At 39.9% G+C, this 19,247-nt stretch overlaps 1 long non-coding RNA gene across 1 annotated transcript in view; it reads left to right on the forward strand.

The window, feature by feature from the left end:
* The first annotated feature begins 8,008 nt into the window (after positions 1 to 8,008).
* LOC128640515 (uncharacterized) overlaps positions 8,009 to 19,247 on the forward strand; it is a 38,123-nt gene continuing 26,884 nt past the window's right edge. Inside the window, exon 1 of the long non-coding RNA XR_008399354.1 lies at positions 8,009 to 8,094. This is a non-coding gene — a long non-coding RNA (uncharacterized LOC128640515). The remainder of the gene's footprint in view (positions 8,095 to 19,247) is intronic.

The following is a 19,247-nucleotide window of genomic DNA, read 5'->3' on the forward strand; positions in this document are numbered from 1 at the left end:
ATAATATTATAAGGAAGAGATATTAGTTCCAATATATATAATTTTGGTCTATTAATTTGGTGTACCGCTGGTCTTGAATTTCTTACCAAAACCATAAGTATTATTCTCCATGGTATCTTCGTCTGGTGGAGGCTAAATGTTCTGACATTTGTTTGACATTGTAAACTTCTCTGAATGTTATGTATCAATATTGTTTAGACAATAATTAATTATATTGTAGCATATCATTTACCATTTATTAGTGATATCATGTGTGCGACAAGTACTTTAATGACAATGTTTTACTTATAGAAAATTCTTATAATATGAAGTTCAATAGCAATATGCTACTTAGTCTTTCACTATATTTATATGTGTTTTCTGTATTACAATGTTTACTTCTATATGATTTGCCATATATTTTTCTTGCAATAGACTAAGTAGCAATATGCAATACCTGTCAAAACACAGGCAAGGTCACAGCCAGGAAATCCTGTGCATAACAAACAGAAACCAGGAACACAAACACAGGGAAGACTCCAATGCCAGAGCACAGAGTTAAAGGGACAGTGTACATCACATTTTATATAACTGCATGTAATAGACACTACTATGAAGAAGAATATACACAGATACTGATATAAACATCCGGTATAAAACCTTTTAAAAACTTACATATGATTAGGTTAGGTTGGGACACCCAGTGAAATGAGCTTGGAAAGCAGGAAGAGCAGACACCCCCCCCCTTGCATATGAAAAGACATTACAAGAACAGGAGAAAGCTGGAGTCTGTAGACTTCAGTCTACATCTGATTCTTTGGGACTTGGTTTGGAGTCTGAAAATCAGCACAATATTATTAGAAAATAAGCAAAACTATACATTGTTGCAAACACACTCCCAGGAGGGCTATATTAATGGATCATCTACAAAACATTTATGCAAAGAAAAATATAGTGTACAGTGTCCCTTTAAGGCATAGGCTGCTCAATTTATAGCCAGAGAGCACTCCCTGATTGGATGGAATGGAGAGAAGGTGGAGCTGGGAGACACACCTGCTGATGATAATATTATTGTGCAATCCCCTCCAAGTAAACATCCTCTAGTGGCACACAAACAGAGCAAGCTAGACTCTGAACCTGGAGTCTCCCAGTTTAATCCCAGCAAGGGCAAAGTGAGGGACGTTACCAGTGATATCCCCACCGTGCAGTGTGCATTTTGGCACAAACAGAGCTTATGGGATCTTGACACTACCGCTCATTTTGAAACGTGTTCTTCAGCAAAATCATAAATGACAATAGTTACAGTGGGGGGGAAATTATTTGATCCCCTGCTGATTTTGTACGTTTGCTCACTGACAAAGAAATGATCAGTCAATAATTTTAATGGTAGGTTTATTTTAACAGTGAGAGACACAATAACAACAACAAAATCCAGAAAAACGCATTTCAAAAAAGTTATAAATTGATTTGCATTTTAATGAGTGAAATAAGTATTTGACCCCTTTGCAAAACATGACTTAGCACTTGGTGGCAAAACCCTTCTTGGTAATCACAGAGGTCAGACATTGCTTGTAGTTGGCCACCTGGTTTGCACACATCTCAGGAGGGATTTTGTCCCACTCCTCTTTGCAGATCCTCTCCAAGTCATTAAGGTTTTGAGGCTGAAATTTAGCAACTCGAACCTTCAGCTCCCTGAACAGATTTTCTATGGGATTAAGGTCTGGAAACTGACTAGGCCACTCCAGGATCTTAATGTGTTTCTTCTTGAGCCACTCCTTTGTTGCCTTGGCTGTGTGTTTTGGGTTATTGTCTTGCTGGAATACCCGTCCACGAACCATTTTCAATACCCTGGCTGAGGGAAGGAGGTTCTCCAAGATTTGACGGTTCATGGCCCTGTCCATCGTCTCTTTGATGCAGTGAAGTTGTCCTGTACCCTTAGCAGAAAAACACCCCCAAAGCATAATATTTCCACCTCCATGTTTGACGGTGGGGATGGTGTTCTTGGGGTCATAGGCAGCATTCCTCTTTCTCTAAACAAGGCGAGTTGAGTTTATGCCAAAGAGCTCGATTTTGGTCTCATCTGACCACAACACTTTCACCCAGTTCTCCTCTGAATCATTCAGATGTTCATTGGCAAACTTCAGACGGGCCTGCTTTCTTGAGCAGGGGGACCTTGCAGGTGCTGCAGGATTTCAGTCCTTCACAGCGTAGTGTGTTACCAATTGTTTTCTTGGTGACTATGGTCTCAGCTGCCTTGAGATCATTGACAAGATACTCCAGTGTAGTTCTGGGCTGATTCCTCACCGTTCTTGTGATCATTTAAACTCCTCAAGGTGAGTTCTTGGATCGAGACCCAGACCGAGGGAGATTGACAGTTATTTTGTGTTTCTTCCATTTGCAAATAATCGCACCAACTGTTGTCACCTTCTCACCAAGCTGCTTGGCGATGGTCTTGTAGCCCATTCCAGCCTTTTGTAGGTCTACAATCTTGTCCCTGACATCCTTGGACAGCTCAAGAAAGAATAAATCAATGTCATACAACTTGGCCTTATATCTATTTCTAATTTGTCCTACTGGGCTGAGTCAAAACTCGAAAATGGATCATTTTTGTACAAACATATATATAATCAAGACAAAACTAGACAGACAAAAAAAATATAATAATAATATAATAAAATATAATATTATAACCCTCCCTGCATTATGTCAGATTTTGACGCCAACACAACGGGAAGCAATTCCGATTATCCTAATATTTTGAAGGTATAATCTAGATTTTATTAAAGACACAGAGACGAGTATTTTTGCATTCTCTCTTTTTACTACTCAATGCAGCTTTTAAAAGTACATAATAACATAAACAAACATATTAAAACAGCATAGAAAACAGATAACCACAGTAAGTAGCTAAGGATAGAGCTAACTTATAACTCCAAGAAAAAAGTGACCAATCAGAGAAGGAGTAGTGACCATAAACTGTCCAATAAGCATCCAAACTTCCTCTTTCTTGACTGATGCTCACCCATGGAAAAAATTTTAGAACTAGAAACAGTCCAAAAAGTCCCAAACAGAATAAAACATATGCATAACAGTTGAAAGTTTGATTGAAGGAAAACTTGTGAGATAAAAACTTGATTGCAGAAGATGACTTGGATCTAAGGGCACTTGACAGGTGAAAATCCTCTTGAATAGAAGGTACAAATCCCGATTTAAGGAAAGGATTTCCTTCAGATGGAAACTGTCGAAATAAGAAGAAATAAGTAATAATAACAATATACAAGAATTCTTAAGGGAGGGTATCAAACATAATTGAGGTGGGAAAATACTCGTCTCTGTGTCTTTAATAAAATCTAGATTATACCTTCAAAATATTAGGATAATCGGAATTTTATTACAAGACCAGAGACTCATATTTTTGCAAGTTTAAAGCGCATTAATCCTGGAATAAACCATTTAAGAAAATAAGTTAAGTGAGGCATGTTGAATGGGTCTGAAATAGAATTGTTTAAAGGTAGAGTCTGAAGACCAATCTGCCGCATCCAAAATACGCTGAAGTGGAGCAGACTTCAAAAAGGCTTTAGAAGCAGCAGAACCTCTAACCGAATGGGCTGAGAAAGAAATATCGATCCCAGCTTCTTTCATGACCCATTTAACCCATCTCGCTATGGAAGTAGAGGATACAGCAGCATGAGGGGGAATAAAGGAAATTAAAAGTTGGTTATTAGAAGGTTTTCTAAAAGGTAAAGTTCTGGATTCGTAAGATTTCAAACATTCAACCACACAAAGGGAAGGTTCAGAAGGAAGGTAAGGGTAAAAGATAGATGTGGAAAGGGTTTTAGTTCTTCGTGAAATGAAAAAGGTAACGCCCTCTGGAGAGAAGCGTTTAGAATTCCAATCTAGAGCTTTAACGTCAGAAACTCTTCTGAAAGAAATTAGGCAAAGGAGAGTGGCAAGTTTAGCTGTGAGTTGTTTAAAAGATAATGAGGCGTTATGAGGCCAAGACTTAAAAAGGGAAAAAATTAGGTCCACATCCCAGAAAAATTCATGTTTAGGAATTGGGGGACGTTTTAGTCTCATGGCCTTGAGGATCCGACAAACTAAAGGATGTTTACCTATAGAAGCATTATTAATCAAATTATGTCTAGCAGAAATAGCTGAGCGATGTACATTGATAGTTCTATAAGCTAAACCTAAATCAAAAAGGTGAGATAAGCAATTAATAATGTCGGTTAGATCTGAAGAAACGGGATCCAGATTCCTTTGCAAGCACCAGCTAGACCATTTAGACCAAGCGGCAAAGTAGCATTTACGAGTGCCCGGGGCCCAAGATTCCTGAAAGAGGGATCTAGCTCCAGCCGAAAGGCCTCGGAGAGCCCAGGGTCCCCTGAGATCGTCCATGCTACCAGGAGAAGAGAACCTTGAAGGACTAGATCGTGGTAATTGCCCTCTGGATCCGTAAGAAGATGGGGAAGACAAGGAAGAAGAATCGGGAGATCGATGGACATTTCCAGAAGGGATGGATACCATGACTGTGTCGGCCAAAGAGGGGTCACAATCATTAGACGAAGGAGATCCCTGCGGACAATTGAAATCGTCCTCGGGATCATTGAGAATGGAGGAAACGCGTAGACCCCTAGACGTGGCCATGGATGGAGAAAAGCATCTATGGCAAATGCTTCCGGGTCTGGGCGCCAGCTGAAATAAGGAAGAATCTGAAAATTGGTCCTGGATGCAAAAAGATCCAAACAAAAGGGACCTCTGAGAGATTGGAGCGAGAGAAAGAGACTCCTGTCCAATTTCCAATCGCTGAAATCCGTCAAATGACGAGATCCCCAGTCCGCCATTGAATTCGCTTGTCCTGGAATATATTCTGCTCTGACTGAAATGTTCCTGTCCAAACAAAGATGAATAAAATCCTTGGTGATATTGGACAGGTCCCTCGACTTGGTGCCTCCCAAACGATTGAGATACTGCACCGCAGATATATTGTCCATGCGCAGTAAAATAGAAACAGGAGAAGAAGACTTTGCAAAACTCTTGACTGCAAACGAGCCAGCCAATAATTCCAAACAATTTATATGAAAGCGTTTTTCTTCCAGAGTCCATTTGCCACCTGTGATGGAAGGACCGCAACGAGCTCCCCAGCCTGAAAGGCTGGCATCGGATTCGATGATGAAATCCGGAGTTTTGCCAAAAATGGCTCTTCCGTTCCAGGCCTCCAAATGTGAAAGCCACCAAGAAAGTTCTTCTTTCGCTTCTGGAGATATGGGAATCAAGTGAGAGTAGGAATAACCTTTTCTCAAATGAAGGATTTTCAATCTTTGAAGTTCGCGATAATGAAGGGGGGCAGGAAAAATAGCCTGAATAGAGGATGAAAGTAACCCTACTATCCTGGCTATAGTTCTGATGGGGACTGAATCTTTGGATAGAGTTTTGGAAATCTCTTTCTTTATATTCTTCACTTTGTCTAATGGGAGACTCAAAGTGGAAAGGATTGTATCTATCTTGAAACATAAAAAGATTAGAGATTTGGTAGGAACCAGAACTGATTTCTGTTTGTTTACTAAGAAACCTAGAGATTCCAAAAGGGAGATTGTTGAAAATAAATGATTTTGGAGTGAGAGAAAATTCTGGTCCATGATAAGAATGTCGTCTAAATAGATAATTAGACGGACACCTCGAAGCCTTAACCAAGCTATTACTGGTTTGAGTAATTTTGTGAAAATCCAAGGAGCAGAGGATAGGCCGAAAGGAAGACAGGTGAAATTCCAAAACTGATCTTCCCAACGGAAAGTTAAAAATTTCCAGTGCTCTTGAGCTATTGGAACGGTCAAATAGGCGTCTGTGAGATCTAAGCGAACTAACCAATCGTTTTCCATTAGACACTCTCTTAATAAGTGAATACCTTCCATCTTGAAATGGTGGTAAACAACGTAAGCGTTTAAAGATTTCAGGTTTATAACCGGTCTGAATTGGTTGTTTTTCTTTTTGACAAGAAAAAGATTGCTTAAATAACAATTTTGAGGATGATGGACCGGAAGAATAGCTTTTTTGGCAGAAAGGGAAAAAATTTCTTTTTGAACCAGAATTTTGTCTTTTTGGGAAAAATGAATTGGTTGTGGAAATTTTATTTGAATGGGAAGGGAAATAAATTCTATGAAAATTCCTGACACCGCTTGAAGAACCCAAGGGTCGGAAGTAATTGACGCCCAGTTTTGGGCAAACAAAGCAATTCTGCCACCAATTCTGTTTTGGGAAGAAGGAATTTGAAGAGGAACCAATAATCTTACCTGGAGCTTGTCTTGATCTTGATCTACCCCTGAAACCTCTTTGGTTCCAAGGGCGGCTCCTTGCTGGGAAGAACGTTGTTGAGGTTGAAGGGTCTTGGAAACTTCTGTTGAACTGATACTGATGTTGGGTAGAATAATAGGGTTGATGGGACTGGTTATAATGAGACCTGGATAGGAATGGTTGACGGCCGGGAAAGCGGCCTCTGCCTCTCCCGGCCCTGTCAGAGAAACTCTGATTAGGGTAAAAAATCTTTTTGACAGAAGTTTTCACCTTATTGAGATTTGAAAAGGTGTTAACATATTGGTTGAGCTCTTTCAAATAAGAGTCACCAAACAACAAACCATTGTCGTCCGGAGAAATCTCATTGGAAGCGAAATCCGATATTTTTGGATCGATTTTTCGCAATATATTTTTCCGTCTCTCTAGGGTCATGGCAGCATTTGTGTTACCTATGAAACATAGGAGTCGTTGGACCCATTCTCTGACAACATATGGATCCAGAGGGGCATCCTCTGCAACACCCTGTTCAGATAACTCGAATAACTTGGTCAGGGGGCCTATGGAGTCTAATAATTTGTCCTGACATATCCTCCAGGATCTATCAATTCCTTTTTTAACCTTGTAGCCTGGGGCACCAATGAATTTAAGGATTTTTGGGTCAACTTCAGGGGTAATTGAAGCATTTTTTGGGAGTAAAGGGCGAGGACATTCCGCTCTCATTTTGTTGCGAGTCTGTTTCTTTAGAGGTTTCTTGAGTTGGAAATCTATAAATTTTGCCACCTCTATATTGGGACACCATTCCACAGAGCGGGGATGATGGAGTTCATCGGGATTAAATCTTGGTAAACCCAGACAATCGGTAAATTCTGTCTCCTCCTCAATATATTCTTTTAATTTTTTATGCATTTTCTTATGCCTTTTAGTGGCAGGGGTATAATCTGAATTTTCAGACTCCACATCTAGAGAATCTGAGTTTAAATCTGTATAGCTACCATCCTCAGAGTTGTTTTCATCAGAGGATGATTTTTCAACATTTTCAACATTTGTTATTTTTTCTTTAAATATTGTACTTGTGCCAGTATCTCCCATTTGGACACCCCTGGGATTTGGGGTTCTATTAGCAGCAGTTTTTGTTCCCGAGCTGCGAGGAATTGAGGTGTCAGACAAAAGCTGACGAGATTTAGTTATAAGCTTTTTGCTGGCAATTACAGAAATTGAGGGATTTTTTCTCTTTAAAGATTTTTTAGTTTCTTTAATGCCCATTAATGAGGACATTTTATTGAAAAGATTGTTCATAGATGAATCAATCATAATTTGAACAGTCTGAGCTGTTAAAGGAGGAGAACCTTCTGGGTTTTCAGACATTTTAAAAACTTAATAATTTCTTATTTATAAATTAAATAAATAAAGTTTGTAAGGTAAACTCAATATTTTTAAAAATATGTATATAATACTAGCACAAAATATATATAGCTTAAATTGAATTATATAATAGTAATATTAGAAAAGGTTTAACATAAATAAAATCGTTTTAGAATTAAATAAATAATTTGTAATAACTTTTACCACAAGATGGCAATGTAAGGCAATAAATGTTTGACCAGAAACAGACTGAGGGAAACAATGGCAACAAATGTTGCCGGTCGTGAGGAGAGCTGATTCAGACTGACAGGGAGGTAAAACACGTCAGGCTGAGGGGCGGGAAAGGAAGTCCGGCCCACAAAATGGCGACCGGAACGTTAGTGACAGGGGAGATGGAGGAAAAGCTGACTGCAAACACTTTAGTCAGAAAAAGCTAAACCGGAGAAAAAAGGCAAACCGGAGGTAATGGGTAATTCATACAATGACAGGGCAAAACCGGAGGGGTTGTTTGACAAAGTTATAGAGGGGCCGAAAAAACGGAGGCAAATTCCAACTTAAAACTTGTTAAATGTGTATAACTGCCCTAAGAATGTTAGAGAAAATATATATAAACGAAATATATAAGGTATATATCGATCAGGAATAAGAAAAACAGAGTGAAATTTTAACTTTATTGGAGGTAAAAAAAAATTATATTTATCTTGCCTGAGCAGCAAAAAGAAAGAGGAAGTTTGGATGCTTATTGGACAGTTTATGGTCACTACTCCTTCTCTGATTGGTCACTTTTTTCTTGGAGTTATAAGTTAGCTCTATCCTTAGCTACTTACTGTGGTTATCTGTTTTCTATGCTGTTTTAATATGTTTGTTTATGTTATTATGTACTTTTAAAAGCTGCATTGAGTAGTAAAAAGAGAGAATGCAAAAATATGAGTCTCTGGTCTTGTAATAAAATCCAGCTGCAGCAGCTGGAGGAAGAGAGGGGAGGCACAAAATGGATTTAAGACTTGCAATTCTGTCTCCATAGGGAGAGATAGTATAACTTTCTCCCATTTTAAGAGGAAGAGTTTTAATTTATTGTCAGTATATATCAAGGGGTCTTGTTGTTCCACTGCCATCTGGTACAACATGTTTTTAATAAATTTCACTATCGTTGAAGCTTTGTGGTCTTTCCACGTTTTTAGAATAATTTATCTTACTACTAAAATTGCCAAGTTAATTAACTGTATATTTTGTGAACGACAGGGGGAGACTAAGAAAAACAGATTGAATATCTAAGTTGAATTTATTAGGGAGGAATCTGTTTAGCTAAAATGTAACTTGAAACCAGAGTTTCTGAATTTTAGGACATGAGAAAAAAGCATGAAGTAAGTCTGATGCTGGTCTACTACATCTATAGCATATATTGTTACCCATAGGATACCATTTAGCTGATTTTTTTTAGGAGTAATGTAAGATCTATTTAAAATTCTAATGTGAGCTTCTCTAAAAGAAATACATTTAGTTACGTTAAGGAAACTTTCGCTGAAACTATTCTAATTTAGACTTGGAATGTTCAAACACCATTGATGAAAGAGAGCTATCATTTTAGCTTTTGCCTCCTGTGCTATTAGAAGGTTGTATATAAAAGAAATAGAGTTATAGCCTGCTTTAAAGAATTTAACAGCAGTGCCAAGGTTCCCCAGTGACCAGAGTTTATAATCTAAGAGCTTCTTAGAAGTAATATAATGTCGCACCTGTAGGTACTCGAAAAAATATGTTTTCTCTATATTATATTCAAGGCTTAATGATTCAAATGATTTGACCACTTTACGATGGGGACCAATTAATTGATATATAAACTTAAGACCATTTTGTGCCCATTTTTTAAATGTATTAGATTTAAGGGCAAAATCAAATTGGAGATTGCCCATAATTGGAAGGTAAATTGACATGCCTTTGTCTACTTTTAAAATATTGCAGACCTTATTCCATGCCAGCAGAATATAATTTATAGTGTAATTTGGTATCTTCTCTTTATTAAGAGCGGGTTTGTTTAGATGTAAAAGAGCTCTAATAGAATATGGAAAAACCAAAGCTTCTTCTTCTGCATAATTGGTGATGAACTCCGATTCTGAGAGCCAATCCAAAGCGATCTTAGCTAATGCTGCCCAGTTATAGAACCTGATATTGGGTAGAGAGAAACCTCCGTCTTTTCTAGAGTGTGATAATTTATTGATAGAAATGCTGGGCTTCCTCTTACCCCATATTATTATTATTTTTATTATTCTTTATTTATAAAGTGCCAACAGATTCCGCAGCGCTGCCCATGGGTACAAGGATAAAAGTACAATGGAGAAACAATACAATAAGAGAAATTTTTTTACAGACAAATATAAGGGGAGTTGAGGGCCCTATTCCCATGGGAACTTACAATCTAGATGGGTGAGAGGATGGGAAACAGGAGGTGCAGACTGCAAAGGTGAGAATGATATTAGTGAGGAGATAGATGAGGGCAACTGGTGGGTAAGTGAAGTTCATTTGTTAATGAGTCGGGTGATAAGCTTCCCTAAACAAAAAGGTCTTTAGGGAACGTTTAAAGGAGGAGAGGTTAGGGGAAAGTCTGACAGCTAAAGGAAGTGCATTTCAGAGGGTTGGTGCTGCACTAGAGAAGTCCTGTAGTCTAGCATGAGAGGAGGTGATGGTAGAGGACGCAAGAAGCAGGTCATTCTCGGATCTTAGGGGGTGGGCTGGGGTATATTTGTTGATGAGTGAGGACAGGTAGGGTGGGGCAGCATTGGTGAGGGCTTTGTAGGTCAGGGTAAGAATTTTGAATTTAATTCTGCTGTGAATGGGGAGCCAGTGAAGGGACTCACAGAGAGGTGCAGCAGAAACAGAGCGTCAAAAGAGATGGATTAGCCTTGCAGATGCATTTAGGTTGGATTGAAGGGGAGAGAGGTGGGAGAGAGGGAGGCCAGATAGTAAGTTATTATAATAGTCAAGTTGGGAAATTACCAGGGAGTGGATTAGCTGTTTAGTAGCTTCAGCACTCAGATATGGACAAATTTTGGAGATATTGCGTAGGTGGTTGTGGCAGTATGAAGAGAGCAATCGGATGTGGGGAATGAAAGACAGATTTTAGTCAAGTGTGATTCCGAGGCAGAAGTGATGGGGAGATAGTGGTGCCGCCAACAGTGATGGAAAAATTAGAAACTAAAGTCGACTTAGAGGGGGGGATTAGAACTAGTTCGGTCTTGGACATGTTTATTTTTAGGTGGTGAGAGGCCATCCAGGAGGAAATGCCAGATAAGCAGTCACTGATATGAAAATTGACAGAAGGAGAAAGTGCAGGGGTGGAAAGGTAGATCTGGGTATCATCAGCATAGAGATGATAGTTGAAGCCATAGCTGTTGAAGAGTTTACCCAGTGAAGAAGTGTAAATAGAGAAGAGAAGAGGACCCAGGACAGAGCCTTAAGGTACTCCAACAGACAGAGGCAATGGAGAGGAAGAGTCACCAGCAAAAGAGACAGAGAAGGATCTGTTAGAGAGATAAGAGTGAATCCAGGAGAGGGCAGTGTCACAGAGCCCAAGAGAGCCGAGGGTCCATAGAAGAAGGGGATGGTCAACAGTGTCAAAGGCAGCAGAGAGGTCAAGTAAGATGAGTATAGAGTAGTAGTCTTCATTTTTTAGCAGAAAGGAGATCATTGGTAACCATGGTGAGGGCAGTCTCAGTTGAGTGTTGGGGATGGAAGCTAGATTGCAGGGGGTCGAGAAATGAGTTGGAGGACAGGAAGTGGGTTAGGCGATCAAAAGCCATAAAAAACGCGAGCAACTGGAGTTAAATTTCCTAATATCCTGAGCGCGTAGGAGTATTGGAACATTTTGTATAACAAAAAGTAGTTTAGGGAATAGAATCATTTTAATAAGAACAATTCTAGCCGATAATGATAGATGGAATCTAGTCCAATTATGGAGAAGAAGAGAGCATTTTTGCCATAAAGGGGAGAAATTGAGCTTGTACCATTCATTTGGGTTATTTGATAAAAAAAATACCGTTATTTTATTCCCCGGTCTACTTGAATAAAAGGGTTTAATCGTAGGCTGTCATTCTTCTCAACTATCCATAGTAGTTCCGATTTCTGGAGATTGATTTTATATCCCAAGAACTTGCTAAATTCGGAAATTAGATCTAGAAATCGTGGTATATTTGTTCTGGTATTCCCTATATAAAAAAGGATGTCATCTGCATATAAGGATAAAATATATCTCTTTTTCCCCAGTAGGACACCCTTTAATGTATTTCTGCATAGGACAGAAAGAGGTTCTAATGCCAATTTAAAAAGAAGTGGCGACAGAGGGCATTCCTGTCTAGTGCCTTTGCAAAGTGTTATGTTTGGTGAGAGATTGCCATTAACCCCTTAATGACCGCAGCACTTTTCCATTTTCTGTCCGTTTGGGACCAAGGCTATTTTTACATTTTTGCGGTGTTTGTGTTTAGCTGTAATTTTCGTCTTACTCATTTACTGTACCCACACATATTATATACCGTTTTTTTTGCCATTAAATGGACTATCAAAAGATACCATTATTTTCATCATATCTTATAATTTACTATAAAAAACATTATAAAATATGAGGAAAAATGGAAAAAAACACACTTTTTCTAACTTTGACCCCCAAAATCTGTTACACATCTACAACCACCAAAAAACACCCATGCTAAATAGTTTCTAAATTTTGTCCTGAGTTTAGAAATACCCAATGTTTACATGTTCTTTGCTTTTTTTGCAAGTTATAGGGCCATAAATACAAGTAGCACTTTGCTATTTCCAAATCACTTTTTTTCAAAATTAGCGCTAGTTACATTGGGACACTAATATCTTTCAGGAATCCCTGAATATCCATTGACATATATATATATATTTTTTTCGAAGACATCCCAAAGTATTGATCTAGGCCCATTTTGGTATATTTCATGCCACCATTTCACCGCCAAATGCGATCAAATAAAAAAAATTGTTCACTTTTTCACAAATTTTTTCACAAACTTTAGGTTTCTCACTGAAATTATTTACAAACAACTTATGCAATTATAGCATAAATGGTTGTAAATGCTTCTCTGGGATGCCCTTTGTTCAGAAATAGCAGACATATATGACTTTGGCGTTGCTTTTTGGTAATTAGAAAGTCGCTAAATGCTGCTGCGCATCACACGTGTATTATGGCTAGCAGTGAAGGGGTTAATTAGGTAGTTTGTAGGGAGCTTGCAGGGTTAATTTTAGCTTTAGTGTAGAGATCAGCCTCCCACCTGACACATCCCACCCCCTGATCCCTCCCAAACAGCTCCCTTCCCTCCCCCATCCCACAATTATCCCCGCCATCTTAAGTACTGGCAGAAAGTCTGCCAGTACTAAAATAAAAGTTTTTTTTTTTTTTTGTTTTTTTTAAAAAAAGCATATTTACATATGCTGTGTTTAGATCCCCCCTTAACCCCCAACCTCCCTGATCCCCCCCAAAACAGCTCTCTAAGCCTCCCCCTCAGCCTTATTGGGGGCCATCTTGGGTACTGGCAGCTGTCTGCCAGTACCCAGTTTGAACAATTAAATGTTTATTTTTTTATTTTTTGAAATTTTTTCTGTAGTGTAGCTCCCCCCCACCCACGCACCAACCCCCACCACCGAAATTACACCTAATGGGGTATTTTTTTAGATTAAATGTCCCACTTTTATTTAGCTTTGGGACACATTTTTTCTGTAGTGTAGCGGCTCCCACCCGCTCCCTCCCCGTGCACGCGCCCGCCCCCGCCCCCTCATGCACGTGCGCGTGCCCGCGCGCCCCCCGGACTTCCCCGCCCACGATCCCGCCCCCCTCCACATGACCAGGGCCATCGATGGCCGCCACCCACCTCCCACACCGGCTCCCACCCACCAACGATACCGGCCATCGATGTCCGGTGCAGAGAGGGCCACAGAGTGGCTCTCTCTGCATCGGATGGCCGTAAAAGGTTATTGCAGGATGCCTCCATATCGAGGCATCACTGCAATAACCGGAAAGCAGCTGGAAGCGAGCAGGATCGCTTCCAGCTGCTTTCCACACCGAGGACGTGCAGGGTACGTTCTCAGGCGTTAACTGCCTTTTTTCTGAGGACGTACCCTGCACGTCCTCGGTCATTAAGGGGTTAATGCTTAATTGTGATGTTGGTTTTTGGTATATTGCTCTTATAATGATATGAATGATGGTCCCAAGATATAGAATCGAAGGCTTTAACCACATCGATGGTAAGTAACGCAAAGTCATCTTTAATATGTACTTGTTTTTTAGGAAGCAATGTAAAATGCTCAATTAATACCATAGCAAGCCTGATGTTTTTCTGAGAAGATCTCCCAGGCATGAAGCCTGTTTGATCTGAGTCTATTATCTCTCCTAACACACTTTTCAATCTTTTTGCTAGAATATTTGTCAAGAGTTTGTTGTCTGTATTGAGCAGGGATATTGGTCGGTAGGAGTCCATGGAATTAGAGTCTTTATCTTTTTTAATTATAAGAGTAACATTCGAAGCAGTAAACATTCTGGATGGTTTAATTCTTTGTATAAAATACTCATTGAAAAGATTAACAAGAAGGGGAGCAACTTGCTCCTCTAGAATTTTATAGAATTTGACAGGTATTTGATCTGGGCCTGGAGCTTTACCATTTAATGAGTTATGGATGGCTTGTACTACTTCCTCCAGCATAATATCCCTGTTCAAAACAGACACTTGCTCTGCTGATACTCTTAATAGCTTAACTTTCCACCAGAATCTTTCTTTGGCCTCTGGATTAAGAATATCTGCAGTATAGAGATCCTGAAAGAACTTCTGAAAATGCTTCATAATATCTTTTGGTAGACCATAATTGTCCCCATCAACTGTAATTGAGCCAATAAATTAATTTTTTTACCTTTGATAGAAATTTTGCCGATTTTGGCGAGAACCGATTAAATATTGCAAAACGTTTAATGTCTTTTTGTATCGTTTGTGAGAAAAAACTTCCCTCTCCTTTTTTCACTTTCTGATATGCCAATCAGTGCATCCTGGAAGCTTCTGCTATATATTTGGCATAGATGTTCTTCACTTGATTTGCTAATTGGAGCTCTCTTTTACTAATAATTTGTTTCTTTTTTGACATGTATGCAATTATTTCTCCTCGGAGAACGGCTTTTGCCGACTCTCAGAATATTTCTGTTTTGGATAAGTAATCTATATTTAGCCTTTTGAATTCTCTCCATTTGTGGGAGAGCCAATTTCTGAAATTTACATTCAATTGTAAAAAGAAGGGAAGAAAAAATTTCCTACTTGTCTCTTCCAATTAGGGGCAATTTGAATGGTAAGGGAAATAACAGATGATCTGAAAGGAATATATCAAAGATTTTAGTGGAGATCTCAGCACCCAGTAACGACTAATGAATCAGAAATGCATTCACCTAGATTACGAGTTTTGCGTTAGAGGCAGTTTTCCCTCACCGCTCACTTACCTGCAGTGCTGGTATTAGAAGCTTTTACAAACCCGTCGTTAAAAGACAAGAAGTGAGCGTTGAGCAAAATTTTGCTCATTACCGCACTCCAATATCAGCGCTGCTTAAGTCAGCGGTGAGCTGGTCGTAAGCACTCATGAACGATTTCTCCATGGGAATCAACAGGGAGAGCCGGCTGAAAAAAAGTCTAACACCTGCAAAAAAGCAGCGTAAAACTCCTTAACGCAGCTTATATTTATTAACCTCTTATCTGCTGCCCCCAACATCGCCGACACCTACATTATACAGGGAGTGCAGAATTATTAGGCAAGTTGTATTTTTGAGGATTAATTTTATTATTGAACAACAACCATGTTCTCAATAAACCCAAAAAACTCATTAATATCAAAGCTGAATATTTTTGGAAGTAGTTTTTAGTTTGTTTTTAGTTTTAGCTATTTTAGGGGGATATCTGTGTGTGCAGGTGACTATTACTGTGCATAATTATTAGGCAACTTAACAAAAAACAAATATATACCCATTTCAATTATTTATTTTTACCAGTGAAACCAATATAACATCTCAACATTCACAAATATACATTTCTGACATTCAAAAACAAAACAAAAACAAATCAGTGACCAATATAGCCACCTTTCTTTGCAAGGACACTCAAAAGCCTGCCATCCATGGATTCTGTCAGTGTTTTGATCTGTTCACCATCAACATTGCGTGCAGCAGCAACCACAGCCTCCCAGACACTGTTCAGAGAGGTGTACTGTTTTCCCTCCTTGTAAATCTCACATTTGATGATGGACCACAGGTTCTCAATGGGGTTCAGATCAGGCGAACAAGGAGGCCATGTCATTAGATTTTCTTCTTTTATACCCTTTCTTGACAGCCACACTGTGGAGTACTTGGACGCGTGTGATGGAGCATTGTCCTGCATGAAAATCATGTTTTTCTTGAAGGATCCAGACTTCTTCCTGTACCACTGCTTGAAGAAGGTGTCTTCCAGAAACTGGCAGTAGGACTGGGAGTTGAGCTTGACTCCATCCTCAACCCGAAAAGGCCCCACAAGCTCATCTTTGATGATACCAGCCCAAACCAGTACTCCACCTCCACCTTGCTGGCGTCTGAGTCGGACTGGAGCTCTCTGCCCTTTACCAATCCAGCCACAGGCCCATCCATCTGGCCAATCAAGACTCACTCTCATTTCATCAGTCCATAAAATCTTCGAAAAATCAGTCTTGAGATATTTCTTGGCCCAGTCTTGACGTTTCAGCTTGTGTGTCTTGTTCAGTGGTGGTCGTCTTTCAGCCTTTCTTACCTTGGCCATGTCTCTGAGTATTGCACACCTTGTGCTTTTGGGCACTCCAATGATGTTGCAGCTCTGAAATATGGCCAAACTGGTGGCAAGTGGCATCTTGGCAGCTGCACGCTTGACTTTTCTCAGTTCATGGGCAGTTATTTTGCACCTTGGTTTTTCCACACGCTTCTTGCGACAATGCTGACTATTTTGAATGAAACGCTTGATTGTTCGATGATCACGCTTCAGAAGCTTTGCAATTTTAAGAGTGCTGCATCCCTCTGCAAGATATCTCACTATTTTTGACTTTTCTGAGCCTGTCAAGTCCTTCTTTTGACCCATTTTGCCAAAGGAAAGGAAGTTGCCTAATAATTATGCACACCTGATATAGGGTGTTGATGTCATTAGGCCACACCCCTTCTCATTACAGAGATGCACATCACCTAATATGCTTAATTGGTAGTAGGCTTTCGAGCCTATACAGCTTGGAGTAAGACAACATGCATAAAGAGGATAATGTGGTCAAAATACTCATTTGCCTAATAATTCTGCACTCCCTGTATGTATGTACCCCAAATCTGCTGCCCCCAACATCGCTAACACCTACATTATATTTATTATATTTATTAGCCCCTAATCTGCTGCCCCCAATGTCGCCGCCACCTACCTACACTTATTAACACCTAATCTGCCGCCCCCCAACGTCGCGCCACTATAATAAGCATATTAAACCCTAAACTGCCACACTCCCGCCTCGCAAACTTTAGTTAAATATTATTAACCCCTATTCTGCCAGCCCTAACATCGCCGCCCCCTACCTACATTTATTAACCCCTAATCTGCCGCCCCCAACGTCGCTGCCACTATATTAAAGATATTAACCCCTAAACCTAAGTCTAGTAAAATTACTATCATTAACTAAATTATTCCTATTTAACCCCTTAACGACTGAGGACGTGCAGGGTACGTCCTCAGAAAAAAAGGCAGTTAATGCCTGAGAACGTACCCTGCACGTCCTCAGTGTGGAAAGCAGCTGGAAGCGATCCTGCTCGCTTCCAGCTGCTTTCCGGTTATTGCAGTGATGCCTCGATATGGAGGCATCCTGCAATAACCTTTTTAAGTAATCCGGTGCAGAGAGAGCAACTCTGTGGCCCTCTCTGCACCAGAGATCGGTTGCTCCCTGTGTTGGTGGGTGGGAGCCGGACCGGGAGGCGGGGTGGCGGCCATCGATGGCCCTGTGGAAGTGAAGGGGGGCGGGATCGTGGGCGGGGGTGGCTGGGGGCGCGCACCGGGGCGCGCGCGCGTGCACGGGAGGGTGGGGGCGGCGCGTGCACGGGGAGGGGAGCGGGTGGGAACCGCTACACTGCAGAAAAATGTGCAAATAAAAAGATAAAAAAATTGAAAATTAAAATAATCAGCAAGGTGGTGGGGGTTTGTCTGTGGGGGGGGGGGGGGAAGCTACACTACAGAAAAAAAAAAACAAAGAAAAAAAAAGCACTTTTTATTGTAAACTGGGTACTGGCAGACAGCTGCCAGTACCCAAGATGGCCCCCAATAAGGCAGAGGGGAGGGTTAGAGAGCGGTTTTGGGGGGGATCAGGGAGGTTGGGGGCTAAGGGGGGATCCTACACAGTAGCATATGTAAATATGCTAAAAAAAATTTCATTTTTTTTTTTAAAACCCTTTTATTTTAGTACTGGCAGACTTTCTGCCAGTACTTAAGATGGCGGGGACAATTGTGGGGTGGGGGAGGGAAGGGAGCTGTTTGGGAGGGATCAGGGGGTGGGATGTGTCAGATGGGAGGCTGATCTCTACACTAAAGCTAAAATTAACCCTGCAAGCTCACTACAAACTCCCTAATTAACCCTTTCACTGCTAGCCATAATACACGTGTGAGGCGCAACAGGATTTAGTGGCCTTCTAATTACCAGAAAGCAACGCCAAAGTCATATATGTCTGCTATTTCTGAACAAAGGGGATCCCAGACAAGCATTTACAACCATTTGTGCCATAATTGCACAAGCTGTTTGTAAATGATTTCAGTGAGAAACCTAAAATTGTGAAAAATTTTACGTTTTTTTTTAATTTGATCGCATTTGGCGGTGAAATGGTGGCATGAAATATACCAAAATGTGCCTAGATCAATACTTGGGGTTGTCTACTACACTACACTAAAGCTAAAATTAACCCTACAAGCTCCCTAAAAGCTCCCTAATTAACCCCTTAAACTGCTGGGCATGATACACTTGTGGTGCGCAGTGGCATTTAGCGGCCTTCTAATTACCACAAAGCAACGCCAAAGTCATATATGTCTGCTATTTCTGAACAAAGGGGATCCCAGAGAAGAATTTACAACCATTTATGCCATAATTGCACAAGTTGTTTGTAAATAATTTCAGTGAGAAACCTAAAGTTTGTGAAAAAATTTGTGAAAAAGTGAACAATTTTTTGTATTTGATCGCATTTGGCGGTGAAATGGTGGTATGAAATATACCAAAATTGGCCTAGATCAATACTTTGGGATGTCTACTAAAAAAAAATATATAAATGTCAAGGGATATTCAGGTATTCCTGAAAGATATCAGTGTTCTAATGTAACTAGCGCTAATTTTGGAAAAAAATGGTTTGGAAATAGCAAAGTGCTACTTGTATTTATGCCCTATAACTTGCAAAAAAAGCAAAGAACATGTAAACATTGGGTATTTCTAAACTCAGGACAAAATTTAGAAACTATTTAGCATGGGTGTTTTTTGGTGGTTTTAGATATGTAACAGATTTTGGGGGTCAAAGTTAGAAAAAGTGTGTTTTTTTTCCATTTTTCCTCATATTTTATCATTTT

This window comes from Bombina bombina, chromosome 1, assembly GCF_027579735.1.
Source record: "Bombina bombina isolate aBomBom1 chromosome 1, aBomBom1.pri, whole genome shotgun sequence".
Taxonomy (NCBI): Eukaryota; Metazoa; Chordata; class Amphibia; order Anura; family Bombinatoridae; genus Bombina; species Bombina bombina.